This window comes from Bubalus bubalis, chromosome 2, assembly GCF_019923935.1.
Source record: "Bubalus bubalis isolate 160015118507 breed Murrah chromosome 2, NDDB_SH_1, whole genome shotgun sequence".
NCBI lineage: Eukaryota > Metazoa > Chordata > Mammalia > Artiodactyla > Bovidae > Bubalus > Bubalus bubalis.
Window position 1 is genome coordinate 115,282,651 of NC_059158.1, and position 16,033 is coordinate 115,298,683.

The window sequence follows — 16,033 nt, forward strand, 5'->3', positions numbered from 1 at the left end:
AGCAAGGAGATCCAACCAGTCAATCCTAAAGGAAATCAGTCCTGAATATTCATTGGAAGGAGTGATGCTGAAGCTGAAGCCCCAATACTTTGGCCACCTGATAAGAAGAGCTGACTCGTTGGAAAAGACCCTGATGCTGGGAAAGATTGAAGGCAGGAGGAGAAGGGGACAACAGAGAATGAGATGGTTGGATGGTATCACTTACATGATGGACATGAGTTTGAGCACACTCCAGGAGTTGGTGTTGGACAGGGAAGCCTGGCGTGCTGCAGTCCAAGGGGTCGCAAAGAGTCTCACACCACTGAGCAACTGAACAGCAGTCAATGTCCTGGCATATAAAATGACACTGCTGAGGGAGGTGGGTTCATAGAACTCTCTGTACTATTTTTGCAACTTCCTATTAAATAATTATTTCAAAACAACAACAACAACAAAAATGTTGCTTCTCAAAGCATTATTTATTGAGTGTCTTTCTGTTTGGGGAGATTTTTCAATATTTTTCATAATACAGAAGCCCAAACTCCATTCCAAGTGCCCCCTTTCTTCTGATGGGTCCAGGATGGGACCTATACCTAAATACTTTGAAAAGGGTCTGCAGATGTTTTTGGACAACCTCCCCTGTTCAATAAGAGCCCCAAACAATGTAAGTCACTGGAGACTTTTAAAAGCAGAGAGACCACCATATTTGATCTTGGCTGCTATGTGGAGGATCTAAAGAGGGCCTGACCATAGCTCTGGAGGCAGGTGTGTGCAACTCTTGGTGAGGATTGAGTCAGACAAAGGCCTCCACAGGGTAATGGTAGACATGGTAGGTGGAAACAATCAAGAGGTCAGATCTGCAGGTCAGTGAACGACGACTAAGTGAAGGGGGTAGAGGGAGGAGTCTCAGATGACCACTAGACTTTCATCTTGGGCAGCAAGGGTTATCATGCATCAAGACAGGAAAATGAAGAGCTGGTGTGTGAAGGAGGATCAGAAAGGCTGCCGTAAGTTTCTACAGGGAAATGGGTTTATGTATTATCTTCCGCAGTGGGGAAATCCCTTTTTCCTTATCTGATGGGGCATAAAGAACTGGGGATGGACAGGTTAGCACAGGGGGTGAGAAGGGCGGTCCTTGTTCAGCCACGTCAGCCATGTGGCCATGGTCAGACCATTCTCACAGCCAACCACACTCCGAAGCATTAACCCTATGTACCTCCACTTGGAAAAGACCTACCCAACCAAGAGGTCTCCCACAGGATCTAGAGATGTTAGATTAATATAAACAGAACTAAACACCACAAGAAATCTGACTTAAAAGGTTTTTTCAAAATTGAATATCCTACAACGGATGTTTCTACATTTTCTTTTACATGTAGGAGTACAGTTTATTGGGAATAAGAAAAGGGTCCCTGGACAAACATTTCCTTGGGTGGACTGCCACAGCCACTCAAAGTTATATTTAGGAATGCATTTCTTTGAGGCAGAGCATTCGAATTTCAGGAACCCCCTGCAACAAAAGAAACGTTCCTAGAATAAATTACCAAAAATCATAAGAAGGAGAAGGGACCTCAAAAACAGTTACTTCAACTGTACAGCTGAAACGAATGCAAAATTGTAAGTCAACTATACCTCAATAATTGGGCTTCCGAGGTGGCACTAGTGGTAGAGAACCCGCCTGCCAATGTGGGAGACGTAAGAGACACAGGCTCAATCCCTGGGTCAGGAAGATCCCCTGGAGGCGGCAATGGCACCCCACTCCAGTATTCTTGACTAGACAATCCATAAACTGAGGAGCCTGGTGGGCTACAGTCCATGGGGTAACAAAGAGTCAGACACAACTGAAGTGACTTAGCACGCATACCTCAATAAAAATAAATTTTAAAAAGTTAACTTCTATTACCTTCTCTATAACCTAAATGAATCCTTTCAATATCACTGATTATCAGAAATTAGCTTCTTCACCATCTACCCCATCCTCCACCCCAATCTTTATCTACTGAAAGGCCATTTTCAAATGAAACATTGCCTTCTTAGGTTGTAAACACAAAGGATTCCTCCTGTCTGTTTCTCTCTCATGACTTTTGTGAAATGTCTGTGCTAGGGTCACTTTTCAGAGACGGCGATGGCACCCCACTACAGTACTCTTGCCTGGAAAATCCCATGGAAGGAGGAGCATGGAAGGCTGCGGTCCATGGGGTTGCTGAGGGTTGGACACGACTGAGCCACTTCACTTTCACTTGTCACTTTCATGCATTGGAGAAGGAAATGGCAACCCACTCCAGTGTTCTTGCCTGGAGAATCCCAGGGATGGGGGAGCCTGGTGGGCTGCCGTCTATGGGGTCGCACAGAGTCAGACACGACTGAAGCAACTCAGCAGCAGGGTCACTTTTGTATTTGGATTATTCCTGACTATATTATTTTGTTATAAGAACTATTTCTTGAGTGCTTGCTATGTACCAACTAGAAGCTTTATGTAAATCTTAATTCTCACAGCCAGTATAGTATCTGCTTTACAGAAAAAGAACCCAAGACTGAGAGATACTAATTCTGTAGTGAAGTACAGAAATGCTCTTAGTGATACTTCTCTGTCCTAATGCAGGCTGCCTCTCCCTGTAAACCTTAGTTTATTCCACATTACATATGTGATGTGAGGGTTTTATCCCCAGCACACTGAATTCTGGTTTTCCCACAAAGGTGTCCCCAGAAGATAAAGACTCTTTAGTGAGTAAAGATACACAATGATTATTTGCTAAACTGCACTAACCCCTCCCCAAGCAGGGCCACCCTCTATCTGCACGCCCTGTAAGTCAGTGATTCCATTAGTGAGATCTCAGTGTTCCCATGGGATCAGATGTTTGCCAAGTACTGGCACTGTCAACTTCCTTAATCTGGAATCCCTACTGCTAGAACCATCTTCTATCATCTGTATCATCATCATGTAGTACCTACTAGGTGCCAGGTACAGCTCTAAGGCTTCACAAACATTAACACGGTTGATTTTTACAACAGTCCTGTAAGGCTGATGTGACTATACCCATTTTACAGATGAGGAAACTGAGATTCAGTGAAGTTAAACAGCCTGCCCTCACCATTCAGTCATTAAGTGATGATCTGGGGTCTGACTCAAACTTCATGGTTAGTTTCTAGAACTCAGAGCAATCTTTGGCTCTTATTTAACCTTCTTTCTGACCATAACCAAATTAAAACCACCACAAATTTATTTATAATTGGAATTACCATTAAGCAGGGGCTTCTCCACTCTGAAAGAAAGTGAAAGTGAAAGTCGTTCAGCTGCATCTGACTCTTTGTGACCCCACGGACTGTATGGAGTCTGCCAGGCTCCTCTGTCCATAGGAATTCTCCAGGCCAGAATATTGGAGTGGGTAGCCGTTCTCATCTCCAGGGAATCTTCCCAACCCAGGGATCGAACCCAGGCCTCCCACATTGCAGGCGGATTCTTTACAATCTGAGCCTCCAGGGAAGCCCACTCTTGTCCACTCTGGGTTGGTATAGTTGTTTGCGTTTACATGCATGAGTTCCTATTTACAGTGGTGTCTTTATTATCCTTGGGGGATATGTTCTAAGACCCCCAGTGGATGCCTGAAACTGTGCATAGTACCAAACCCTATATATGCTATTTTTTTTCCTATACAAACATACCAGTGATAAAGTTTAATTTATAAATTCGGCACAGTAAGATTAATAATAGCTACTAATAAGATCAACAATTATAACAATACATTGTAAGAAAGCTTATATAAATGCAGTCTTTCTCAAAATATCTTACTGTACAAATTTAAAGCCTCCTCCATATTAATTAAATACCACACGCTGTGCTGTGGCTATAACTTTTCCAGTCCAAGGAGCAACAGCAAAACTAGCACAAACATCCTTTTTCTTCTTTACAGCATCTCAGATAGAAGATTCGTTTTTACTGTAGATGTTACCAACCTCAATAAGTTGAGAACGTTCACCTATGCATTAAAGAAATCACTTTACGGCTTCTCTTTGGCACATGTACATTGCCAGCATCACCAAGCCAGTGCACTGGGGTCAGAATGAAGTAAAATAAGGATGACTTGAACACAAGCTCTATAGTATCACAGCTGATTTGAAAACTGAGATGGCTACTAAGTGGCTAATAGGTGGATATGCTAGACAAAAGGATGATTCACATTCGGGCAGGAAGCAGTGTATTGTTATTATTCAGAATGGTGCACAATTTAAAGCTTTTGAATTGCTTATTTCTGGAATTTTCCATTTAACATTTTCATACTGTGGTTGACTGTGTGTAACTAAAATTGCAGAAGGCAAAACTTCAGATAAGGGGAGACTACTGCATACCCAAGACATTTTATATTGCTAAATTTGGTCCATTGGTCTATCCCACTGTTTTTCTTTGATTGTTTCTGTCAATTAAAGTTCTAGATATCATTTTGGCTTTGCATCACTTATAAATTAAGTAATTTACAAATTTACAGATTCCTTGGGCAGCTACTATCACAAGACCCTGAGCAGAAAGGATATAAAATTAGACCTTAAACACTTAAGGAGTGATGGAAAACCAGGAGAAATAAAAGTTCAGAGAATGCATTGGTCCTCCAAACTGCTTCCTATACTGGAGAGTTAGAGAGGAGAAGAATGCCCTGTTAAGAAATCATACAGTTATTCCATTCATTTTGCAATTATCTCCCTTAAAGAAATGGTCTCCAAATTAAAAAGGGAAGTTCTATGTGAAAGGACATCCAAAGAGAAAGCCCTTCATGAAGCTCCTCTGACCTGTGGACAATGGACCTGTACGTTTACACACCGGCAGCATTTACCACCCACCACTGAGGGATGTGGTTTACCTGACTATCATTTGTCTAGGTTACCTGTTTTTGGTGACAGCTTTATTGACATATACTTCACATACCATACAATCCATTCTTTCAAAGTGTGCAATTCAAAGTTTTTAGAATGTCCACAGAGTTGTGCAACTATCAAATCAATCAATTTTAGAATATCTCCATCATTCTGAAAAGAAAACCATTCAGTTCACTTCCTAGTCCTCTACCCATCCCCCAGTTCTAGGCAATCACTAACTCACTTTCTGTCTCCATAGATGTGCTTATGGTAGATGGTTCATATAAATAGAATCCTATACTATGTGGTCTTTTATTATGGTCATCTTCCACTTAGCACAACGCATTCTTGCTGTTCAGTTCAGTTGCTCAGTTGTGCCCGACTCTTTGAGAACCCATGGACTGCAGCACGCCAGACTTCCCTGTCCATCACCAACTCCTGGAGCTTGCTCAAACTCATGTCCATCGAGTTGGTGATGCCATCCAGCCATCTCAACCTCTGCCATCCCCTTTTCCTCCCGCCTTCAATCTTTCCCAGCATCAGGGTCTTTTCCAATGAGTCAGTTCTTCGCATCATGTGGCCAAAGTATTGGAGTTTCAGCTTCAGCATCAGTCCTTCCAACTAATATTCAGGACTGATTTCCTTCAGGATGGACTGGTTTGATCTCCCTGCAATCCAAGGGACTCTCAAGAGTCTTTTCCAACACCACAGTTCAACAGCATCAGTTCAGTGCTCAGCTTTCTTTATAGTCCAACTCTCACAAATACATGACTACTGGAAAAACCATAGCTTTGACTAGACAGACCTTTGTCGGCAAAATAATGTCTCTGCTTTTTAATATGCTGTCTAGGTTGGTCATAACTTTCCTTCCAAGGAGTAAGTGTCTTTTAATTTCATGGCTGCAGTCACCATCTGCAGTGATTTTGGAGCCCCAAAAAATAAAGTCTGACACTGTTTCCACTGTTTCCCCATCTATTTCCCATGAAGTGATGGGACCAGATGCCATGATCTTAGTTTTCTGAATGCTGAGTTTTAAGCCAACTTTTTCACTCTCCTCTTTCACTTTCATCAAGAGGCTCTTTAGTTCTTCTTTGCTTTCTGCCATAAGGGTGGTGTCATCTGCATATCTGAGGTTATTGATGTTTCTCCTGGCAATCCTGATTTCAGCTTATGCTTCATCCAGCCTGGCATTTCGCATGATGTACTCTGCATACAAGTTAAATAAGCAGGGGACAATATACAGCCTTGATGTACTTCTTTCCCAATTTGGAACTGGTCTGTTGTTACATGTCCAGTTCTAGCTGTTGCTTCTTGACCTGCATACAGATTTCTCAGGAGGCAGGCCAGGTGATCTGATATTCCCATTTCTTACAGAATTTTCCACAGTTTATTGTGATCCACACAGTCAAAGGCTTTTGCATAGTCAATGAGGCAGATGTTTTTCTGGAACTGTCTTGCTTTTTCGATGATCCAATGGATGTTGGCGATTTGGATCTCTGGTTCCTCTGGCTTTTCTAAATCCAGGACTAAGGAAACAGAGTCTTGGAGGGCACAAACAAAACCTTGTGGATATACCCTTGGCAGACAAGAAATCATTTTTCCTTAATGACTTAACAACATTTGCAAAACAGGGATATTTAATATAAAAAACTGAGTTTCTGGCAGCTCCTGAAAAATGGGACTATCTGGTCACACTAAACCCTTTCCTCTGAGAGGACTTTGGCAGTAGTGTTGGGCATAGCCCTCCAATTTTCCATGGAAACCATGCAGACTTCTTTATATATCTGTTACCTGCCTAGCATTTAAGTCTTATACTAAATGACTGTAAGATCTAAGGAGGGGAAGCCATGTGTTACTTTTATTCACAAGCATATTTCAACACAGTGTCAGGGGCACAGTGACCAGCAACTGGGCCTGCTGGATACTAGGCGCTTGGTATCAAACACTGTGCTAGACCCTCTGTACACACCACTTCATTTCATTCTTACCCTTTTGAAATAAATGCTCATCACTTTACATGATGTTCAGAGAATTAGCCAACTGCCCTTTCAAAGCTCACCCAGCTAGTAGTACTGATCCCAAGTTTATGTGATTCCAAAACAAAGGAGTGTGGAAAAGCAAGTAAGCGTATAAAGAGTTTCTCATTAAAAACAAAACAAAACAAAACACAGCAAGAGGCAAACACTCGGGTTTCCCACATGCAGTTTTTGTTCTACATCTGTCAACAGCAAGTACACACTTTATAGGGTCATTGCTTCTTTCTTCTGTAAAACTCTTAATCTTGCACCAAGAGACGTGAGCAAGGTCTCACTTATCTTCTGAGATGGACCACACTCTATGGAAACTTTTCCTCTCAGGGCCGCTCTCACTTTCTGAGATGGTCTGCACTCTGTCTGTGGAATGTCTTTCTCTCAAGGATCCTCTAGCTTTCTGAGACAGTCTACACTCTATCAAATGCCTTTCTCTCAGTGCCTCTCTAGCCTTCTGAGATGTTCCACACTCTGGAATGCTTTCTCTCAAAGCCTCTCTAGCCTTCTGTGTGTTCACACCCTATGGAATGCGTTTCTCTCACGGTCTCTTAGCCTTCTGAGATGGTCCACACTCTGCCTGTAGAATGTGTATCTCTCTAATTAAACTCTTTCAGTTTAAAAAAGAGAGAGAAAACCAAGAACTACCTCCTAAATCTTCAAATAGGTTAATTCAGCTATAGGGATTAGTGACCATGCTTCCAGCTAGGCAATTCAGAAGGAAAAGCATTCAGCTGAAACATAACATGCCTTCAGTGTGAGATCACAAAGACACAAAGTCACATCAGGAAGTCATTCCACGGAATAGGAAGTAGGGATCCTTAGCCAAGGGGCAGAGCCCAGAACAAGCACTCAACGACAAACATTCTCTCTTGGGCTACATACCAGCTGACTGGTAACTGAACAAGTGGCTATTTAAGCTACTTGCTTGAAAACACAAAAAGTGCTATCCAGTCACAGTTTGAGGAGGCATCACAGAAGCTCCCAGAAGAGGTCAGAGTCTGGTAAAGGTCTAAAAATGACTTTATCATATAGGGCTGTCCACCTATCACCATCTACTGAGATGGGTGACACCTCAGCAGTAGGACAAAAATCTACCCACTGTTTTCTCTGGTTCTTATGAACCACAAGATATACTACAAGATGAAATCACTCTTTTAATGTTTATCCTCCTGGACCAGACTCTTCAAAGTCAGAACCAAGGTCTTACTGCTTGAAGCCCCAGAACCTTCTACAGTGATTTCCTATGGTGGGTATGAGTAGGTAGTCAAAAGGATTCTTTTTCTGATCTACACATTTGCCTCAACACTCACAGCAAAGTACCAAACAAATCACATACAGATATATATTACAGATACATATATATTTATTTTATGATAAATTCTAACACAAAGTGGCCTATATATATTTGTGTTAGAATTTATCATAATAGTGATAGGAAATCAGAACCAAATCTGACGCAGGGAGGGGCCATGCCCATGACACAATGCCTCAGAGAGATATGACTGCTGCCCATGAAACATGCTGAGCCTAGAACCTTGCTCCCTGAACATTCATGTGTCTGTGAATCACCTAGGACTCTGGTTATTCTGTAGATTCTGAGTCTGTGGGCCTCAAGCATCTGCACTTATTCTTTGGGTTTTTTTTTTCTTTTTGCATTTAATAACACTTTTTATCACAGGTTTTTTTTTTTTTTTTTTTTTGCTGTGGATCATTTTTAAAGTCTTTATTGAATTGAATGTGTTACAATATTGCTTCTGCTTTACTTTTTTTTAACTTTTTCTTTTATATTGGAGTATAGCCAATTAACAATGTTGTGACAGTTTCAGGTGGACAGCAAAGGGACTCAGCCATACATATACATGTATCCATTCTCCCCCAAACTCCCCTCCCATCCGGGCTGCCACATGACATTGAGTAGAGTTCCCTGTGCTATACAGTAGGATATTGTTGGTTATCCATTTCAAGTACAGCAGTGTGTACACGTCAATCCCAAGCTCCCTTTTTAAAATTAAAGTTGATTTACAATGTTGTGTTAACTTCTGCTATACAGCAGAATGACTCTATTATACATACATACATTCTTTTTAATATTATTTTCCATTATAGTTTATCCCAGGATACTGAATACAGTTCCCTGGGCTATACAGTCACAGCTTGTTGTTTATCCATCCTATATATAATATAGTTTGCATCTGCTAGTCCCAAATCCCAGTCCTCCCTCTCCTAGCCCTTGGCAAACCCAAGTCTGTTCTCTGTGACTGTGAATGTGTTCCTGTTTCATATGTAAGTTCATTTATGCTGTATTTTAGATCCCACATATAAATGATATGCTTTTTAATAAGTGATAAATGATTTGGTATTGGTCTTTCTCATTCTGACTTCCTTCACTTAGTATGATGATCTCCAGCTGCAAGAGTCTGCACTTCTGATAAGCTTCCAGCTGTGGCCAACACTGCCAGTTTGTGGAGCGGCTCTGAGCAACCAGGATCTAGGAGCTCCAACAGGGACCCTAACCGCCTTGGTTCCTTGCAGCCTAGCTATGCCCTAAGGAGCTGGGGTGACAGGCAGCAGAGGGCAGAACTGATGAGACGTGCTTTAGATGGGAAATTCCTAAGGCAATGACCTTTCCCTTTTATTTCATTCAAGCTCTGACAATCCATCAGCAGTCATCCCTAATGGGTAAGAATTAGTACAGGGCAGGGGGCAAAAAACCTCTCAAAAACAAATTTCAAGCACCTTCCTGACCACCCCTTGTGCGGCTGCCACAGCTGTGGTGATCTGGGCCATGAGCCTCCAGATGCCTGGCGAGGGCTTTATCCTCACTAGAAATGGGTATCTACATGCTCCTGCAGCCTCTATTCTTTTTTCCAGATCATACATTGTTAACTTCCAATCTCTTCTGTTATTAACTCACTCAGTCATGTCCGATTCTTTGCGACCCCATAGACTGCCGTATGCCAGGCCTCCGTGTCCATCACCAACTCCTGGAGTTTGCTCAAACTCATGTCCACTAAGTTGACGATACCATCCAACCATCTCATCCTCTGTCACAAGGAAGCTAAATATTGGGGGGCCACAGAATCCAAGGGGAATCTGAAAAAAGCTATGAACACTCTCTGCTCCCCAAATACCCAGACACTAAAGGTTATTTAACATTTCAGAGGTTTCATAGATGGTGCCGAATCTATAAAAGGAAGCCTGTGCCCTGTCTTCTAGAAGCTGTACTTTAAAAAAAAAAAAAACAGGTTAAGACTTACTCAGAACACTTTATTTTTAAAATACAACTCCTTTTCTACAAATACTCCATGGAAGATATCATGTCCTGCCTCTGGCAACTTTCTGCAGATCATAAAATGCCTGCAAACAGGTGACATGCCTTGTTACAGAGCTACATGACAAATGAATGAAAGCCCAAATTTCAAGACAAAGCCACCAGCCTGGAAACAATAACTGTGATGGCCACTACCCCACCCACATTTTCTTAAAAGCATGCAAGAGATGCTGGGACTTGTTCTGTTCGGCCACAGAGGACTGTAGGATGGAGGGGACCAGAGGAGAAGCGGAGGGGAAAACTAATTAAAAAGCAAATGGGGAAAAATGAGCTTGGAAAGGGCTCACTGAACTGCTGACAGCCTAGAGTGCGGAGGTGAAAAACAAATGCAAAAGAGATCTGGCAGAATCCAAAAAGAGGAGGATCAGAATGAGAAATGAGGCCACGACCAACCCCCAGCTACAAGTCAGAGAGAGGAGTCAGAGTGACATTTACGTGGAGGAGAAAAGAAAAAGTTCCCTGGATGAAAGGGGAGTGAACATAGTGGACTGAAGGAGAGAGAGAGATAAGGAGGACCATGGACAGATAGCTGCTGCAGAAAATAAAACATGGCAGCATCACAGTCATACACACAGAACAGCAGAGAATCTTAAGAAAAAAGAGGGAGGGGACAATGAGCAGCCTAGGCCATCACAAATCAGCTTAAAATTACAAATGAAAGCCTACCTGGTGCATGGAAGAATTTGCAGGCACCTGCAGGAGCGCCTCCCGGGCCCCACCCTCACATCACAGGCCAGGTGGCTTCTGCTCACTAATGCAGGAAACGACAAGCCAGAGAGACACCCTCTTATGCTCCTTTCATCTGAGCCATTGATGGTGGAGACAGGTCATTTCACTGCGGGTAGAGGTGAGGGTGTGGGAAAGAGACTCCATGTGAATGCAGGTGCCTAAGGATAGGACTTTGAAACAGAGCTGCATCTGGAAAGTAAAGTTTCCTGAAATGAGAGGCTGTGGGAGAACCAGGATCCCACGGCCAGGCATGAAGATGCACAGCACTGCCCTGCAATGTCACACAGAACAGAAAGTCCCACTGGCCACTCAAAGACTCGTGGACTTCTCTGCAGACCTTCCTTCCAACAAGGGGTACCCTGTTGTTGGTACCTGTGCTGTGCTTCTGTAGACTCTGGGGGTGTGTGTGCGTGCACACGGGTGCACGCTCAGTTGCTCAGTCCTGTCAAACTCAGTGACACCCTATGCTTCTGTCCCTTACAAAAGACAATGGACTCAGCAAGAGCCCAATTACAGGGGTGATGCTGAATGTTAAGGCGGCTAGCCAGTTAGTGTTTACCCACTACCAGGCTCCACTTATAGCCTTTTACTTATACAAACTCATTTATTCCTTTTGGTCACCCCAGGGGGAGGCACCATCTCCACTTTACAGATGCAGGACCAAGAAAGCATCTCAAACCCATTTCTGAGAGAAAGAAGGTCCTTGTGGAGAGTGACGGCTGCTTTTGTTGTAGGAAGGGGGAGGCGCTAGCGAGAGGGATTCTGGGAAGTGGACGGACACGTGGTGTCTCCTTTTGACATTTCCCGAACTCTTCCAGTTGGTGGTGGCTTATCAGTTCCGTATTCCTTACCAGGATCTCCTGTCATAGAACAACTCATGGGAATGGTTACTAAAGGGCCTGGCCAGGGTGGGCGGTTTCAGTCAGTGCGCTTCCCCTCACACTTTGATGGCACATGCAGTGTCTCTCCATGATGCATTTCCTCTGGAAGGCAGCTTTCAGTCCAGTTTTTAGGTGTCCACACCCACTTTCCCTTACACTTTTCCAGGGAACCCTAGTCCAGCAAATTCTCAAGGCCTGAAAGCCTTAGTTTCACACATACAAAGTAAAGAAGAAATGAGGTTGAATAAGTTGATATGACATGAAAATCCAAAGGCTGGGCACAGTCCCAAGCACCTATATCAGTGCTCACAAATGTTCGCTTTCCTTCCTTTCAGCTACAAAAACACAGGTGTTACCCTACACACACACACAAACATATACACACACTCCTTCAGACCATACTTACCCCCTTCTGCCCAATATAATGTCACATTGGTAATAATAGTAGGAGCATAATGTTCTGCAAATCAGATCCCCAAAACACAGACATTCATTCAACTTTTACCCAACATCACACGGGGTATGATCAACATGGTAACCTTGAGGCTCCCACCAACCTCCAAGGGCATTATTCTTACTAGAAAGGATCATGACAACCTTCTGAACAATCCACAGAACAACTAACAAGCGAACAAGCCACTGGGGTCCCAGCAAACAGCATCTTATTATCCTACTGAAGTCAGTATTCTGCCAAGTCCATAGTGACTTTATTTTCTGGCAAAAGCATCTTTATGCTAAGCAAGACTCCGGACATGTCCAGGCGAGGGATCCGATCTATTCAGCTGGCCCTCAACTGTCAAGCACAAGATGGATCATGTCTCCTGTCTGGAGACCTCACCCCAACTCCCACCTCCCTCATTCCCTGAGCATCTGAGCTGGTCCCTAGAGAAAAACAGCCACAGCAAAAGGAGCAACATAAAAAACGATGCCAAATCTGTCTTCATTAATCACCTTCCTCTGCTGGTGTGAAACTCTCAGGAAAAGAGCCGGAGAATGACTCAGATAACCCGTTTACATAAGGAGACCTGAGTCTCTAACGTGCTTCATGTACCAACACTGCTTCCTAGTGAGTCTTTAATTTCCCCTCAGGATCTCCACGGTACATTCTTTAGATCATGCAATTGCCTTGACAAACAGAAAAACCTGAACTCCATTCTAGGAAGTAATACTACAATGTGCTTTCAGGTTGTCAGGGGTTTTGAGCTACTTCATCTTCATTTTTCTTCTTTGGAATCCTTCCATCCTGAAAGTGTATGCGTGACAACAGGGGAATTTCCCACTCAAAACCTGAAAATGAAGTTTGGTCTCACCAGACCTGGATTTGAACAAGATTCAGACTTCTCCATCTTCCGCTCGCTGACTCCTTTGGGTTGTAAATGCCCACGGTGGGTACTAATCAAGTCAACTAGACCAAATTAAGGCAGCCTGACTTAGACCTTGTTCCTTATTTTTGCTGATCTCACTGCAACCAACCATACAGTGAGCAGAATGGTTATTCAGTACAAGACACCGACTTCACACGCTTCTCCCCTATAGAACAGCTGGGAGATGGTGGGGTCTATTAGAAAACATCAGCCTCTTTGGAAACTTAAAAAATTATGCCTGCCTAAGGTTGCCATCTAAAACTAGTAAGGATTACAAAGTCCATTATAAGCACCAAACAAAAGCACATAACCAGGTCCTTTGGAATCAAATACAAAGGATGAGATTAAAACCACAACATAATACCACTACACACCCACCAGAATGGCTAAGGTGAAATGGACAGGAAATAGTGTACTGAGGACACAAGGGAGGTCGGCTCTCACCCCCTGGCCAAGGTACAAGCTGGTACCACTATTTATAGAAACTGGCGGTTTTCTCACACAGCTGAGCATGCATACTCCCTGTGACGCAGAAATTCCACTTATAAGTATATAGTCAATGTGCAACATGGCCCTATGTCCACCAAAAGCCATATACTTGAGCGTTTCCAGAAGCACTATTGAGAAGAGCCCCAAACTGGGAATTATCCAAATGCTCATCTGTGGTAGAATGGACCAATCAATGGCAGCATAGTCACACAATGGAAGACTCTATAGCAATGAGAATGGATGGTCTACAAATATACACGAGGATATGAATTTCATAGCACAACACTGAGCAAAACATGCAAAACCCAAAATAGCACACACCACATGAGTTCATTCATATAGAGTACACAGAAGCAGACCAAAGCCATCCGTACTGGTGAAGGTCAGGAGAGTCGTATGGGTAGGGAGTGACCAGAAGGGGTGAGACAAGGTGGTTCTGAACTGCTGGTGATGTTCCGTTTGTCTGTCTGGGTGGTTAGGTGGGTGTGTGCACTTTGTGCAAATCCACCAAGCTGTACACGTGTCATGGGCACTTTCCTGCATATATGCTGCTGCTGCTGCTGCTGCTAAGTCGCTTCAGTCGTGTCCGACTCTGTGCGACCCCATAGACGGCAGCCCACCAGGCTCCCCTGTCCCTGGGAGTCTCCAGGCAAGAACACTGGAGTGGGTTGCCATTTCCTTCTCCAATTCCTGCATATATATATATATATATATATATATATATATATATATATAAAATGCCAATTAAAAAGTTAAAAATAAAATCAAGGGTGGTGTTTTCTTGGGTAAGTCCCTGCTTGTCTGAGTGACTAGCCAATGCTGGTTGGCCAGTAGGTGGAGCTAAGGTTCTTGCTGACTGCTACTCTGGGACTGGTAACCAACTGGCTTAGGCACTAGCCAGTTTTGTGACCTGGGGCAAACTCTTTTACCCCACATGCCTGAACTTGTTAATAAGATTGGACAGAATGCTGGCTCAGGTTCCTTCGCAGTTCTATTTCTTAAAGATTATAATGTTGCCCTCCTCATCCATTCCTTCATGAGGTGGATAGGAACCACAGGGGAAAGTGGCTGGGGTTTAGGATCCTGCTGGAACCCGAGGGAGCACCTGGAACTGACCCTCTTCATCTTAGAATGCAAGATTTAAAAGGACAGAGGCCCAAGTCTCACTATCCAGAAGCGTTTGATGTCTCCAAAGCCAGTCCAGTCTCTGATTAGACAAAATGGCAGGCACCTCACCTCACCATCTGCAATTTCAACCCAAGAGCTCAATTTGCTGCTCACCTGTCACTTGCCTCCTTTTCTTTCCTCTAGGAGAAGGAGTCGATGGGGTATAAGCAAAGTGATGCTTTTACACAGGTCAGCAGCAAAGGCCCTCTGAAAATAGAGTGCAAATATTCAAAAAGCTCGTCCATATCGGGCTCCTCCAAGAACAAAACCTATCTCAATGTCAAAGAGAAGACAAGCCAAACGTTTCGCACCTACGCTGACTTCAGCAAATCAGCCTTCCTCACCCAGTGAGGCCCAGCACTCAAGCTGGTTCATTTACCCACACTGCTCGCTCCCTCTGGAGTCTCAAGGTCTTACTGACATCCTCCCTTGCCCTGGTTTGACACAGCACAACTGAATAATGAAAGGAGTATTTGTGAAGAAGAATGAGAAGATGATGTGGGCGGGGAGGTGGACAGAACGCAAGAACCAGGGAAATTCAAGTTTTCCCCACAATTTTCCATGTAAAATAAAACTTTTGTTTTGGGGAGGGAAGTTGGAGATGCTCCAAATTTCCAGAGAACTCTGATTCTACATTCTCTCAAAGCTGGACAAGAGGAGGCCAGGAAGTAAGGCGATCATTTCAAGGTGTTTTATATTGTACAAAGAAGCCAACCCCACATACAACTCCCCTGACCCCCTAAAAGCAAGAGGAAGAGGAAGACAAGTGACTGCTGGTGACACAGAATTGCAGGACAGGCCTTGGTCTTCCGGTGCACACGGCCTTCAGGCTGACAGAACAGAGACCACCCAGCAACACTGCTCTCAAGACCCTGGCAATATCTGACGCTGATCACAACCCAGGGGCCTCTCCCCACTGATTCTCTTTATTATTTAACTCTTCTGTTTTCCCCAGAGCCTAAAGTAAGACCAAGTTTTATTAAAAGACTATCACACACAAAGTTTTTAAAAGTTTAAAGCCCAACTGAGAAAGGTCAAACAGAGTTTTGTTTATTACATTTTTGCTTCACTTGAATATTGAGTTTCATGGTCTGGTGAGGGCCCTGTTTTGACCCTATTTCCATAGTCATTCCATATAAAAGTAATGTAACTTTTTCCATAGCTTTATTCCCAGTAGGATAAAGATGAAGGTTTGTTGGGGGTTTTTTTTGGGGG

At 43.4% G+C, this 16,033-nt stretch overlaps 1 protein-coding gene across 16 annotated transcripts in view; it reads right to left on the reverse strand.

The window, feature by feature from the left end:
- MGAT5 (alpha-1,6-mannosylglycoprotein 6-beta-N-acetylglucosaminyltransferase) overlaps positions 1-16,033 on the reverse strand; it is a 390,386-nt gene that overhangs the window by 272,046 nt on the left and 102,307 nt on the right. For 3 of the 16 annotated variants that reach the window (XM_044936151.2, XM_025261819.3, XM_044936152.2), the window contains exon 3: positions 14,933-15,025. The exons of 12 other annotated variants lie outside the window; for them this stretch is intronic. The gene's annotated coding sequence lies outside the window, so the exon portion shown is untranslated. Of the gene's footprint in view, positions 1-205; positions 228-14,932; positions 15,026-16,033 lie in introns of those variants that run through there. One more of the 16 variants, XM_044936153.2, reaches the window with a different exon arrangement.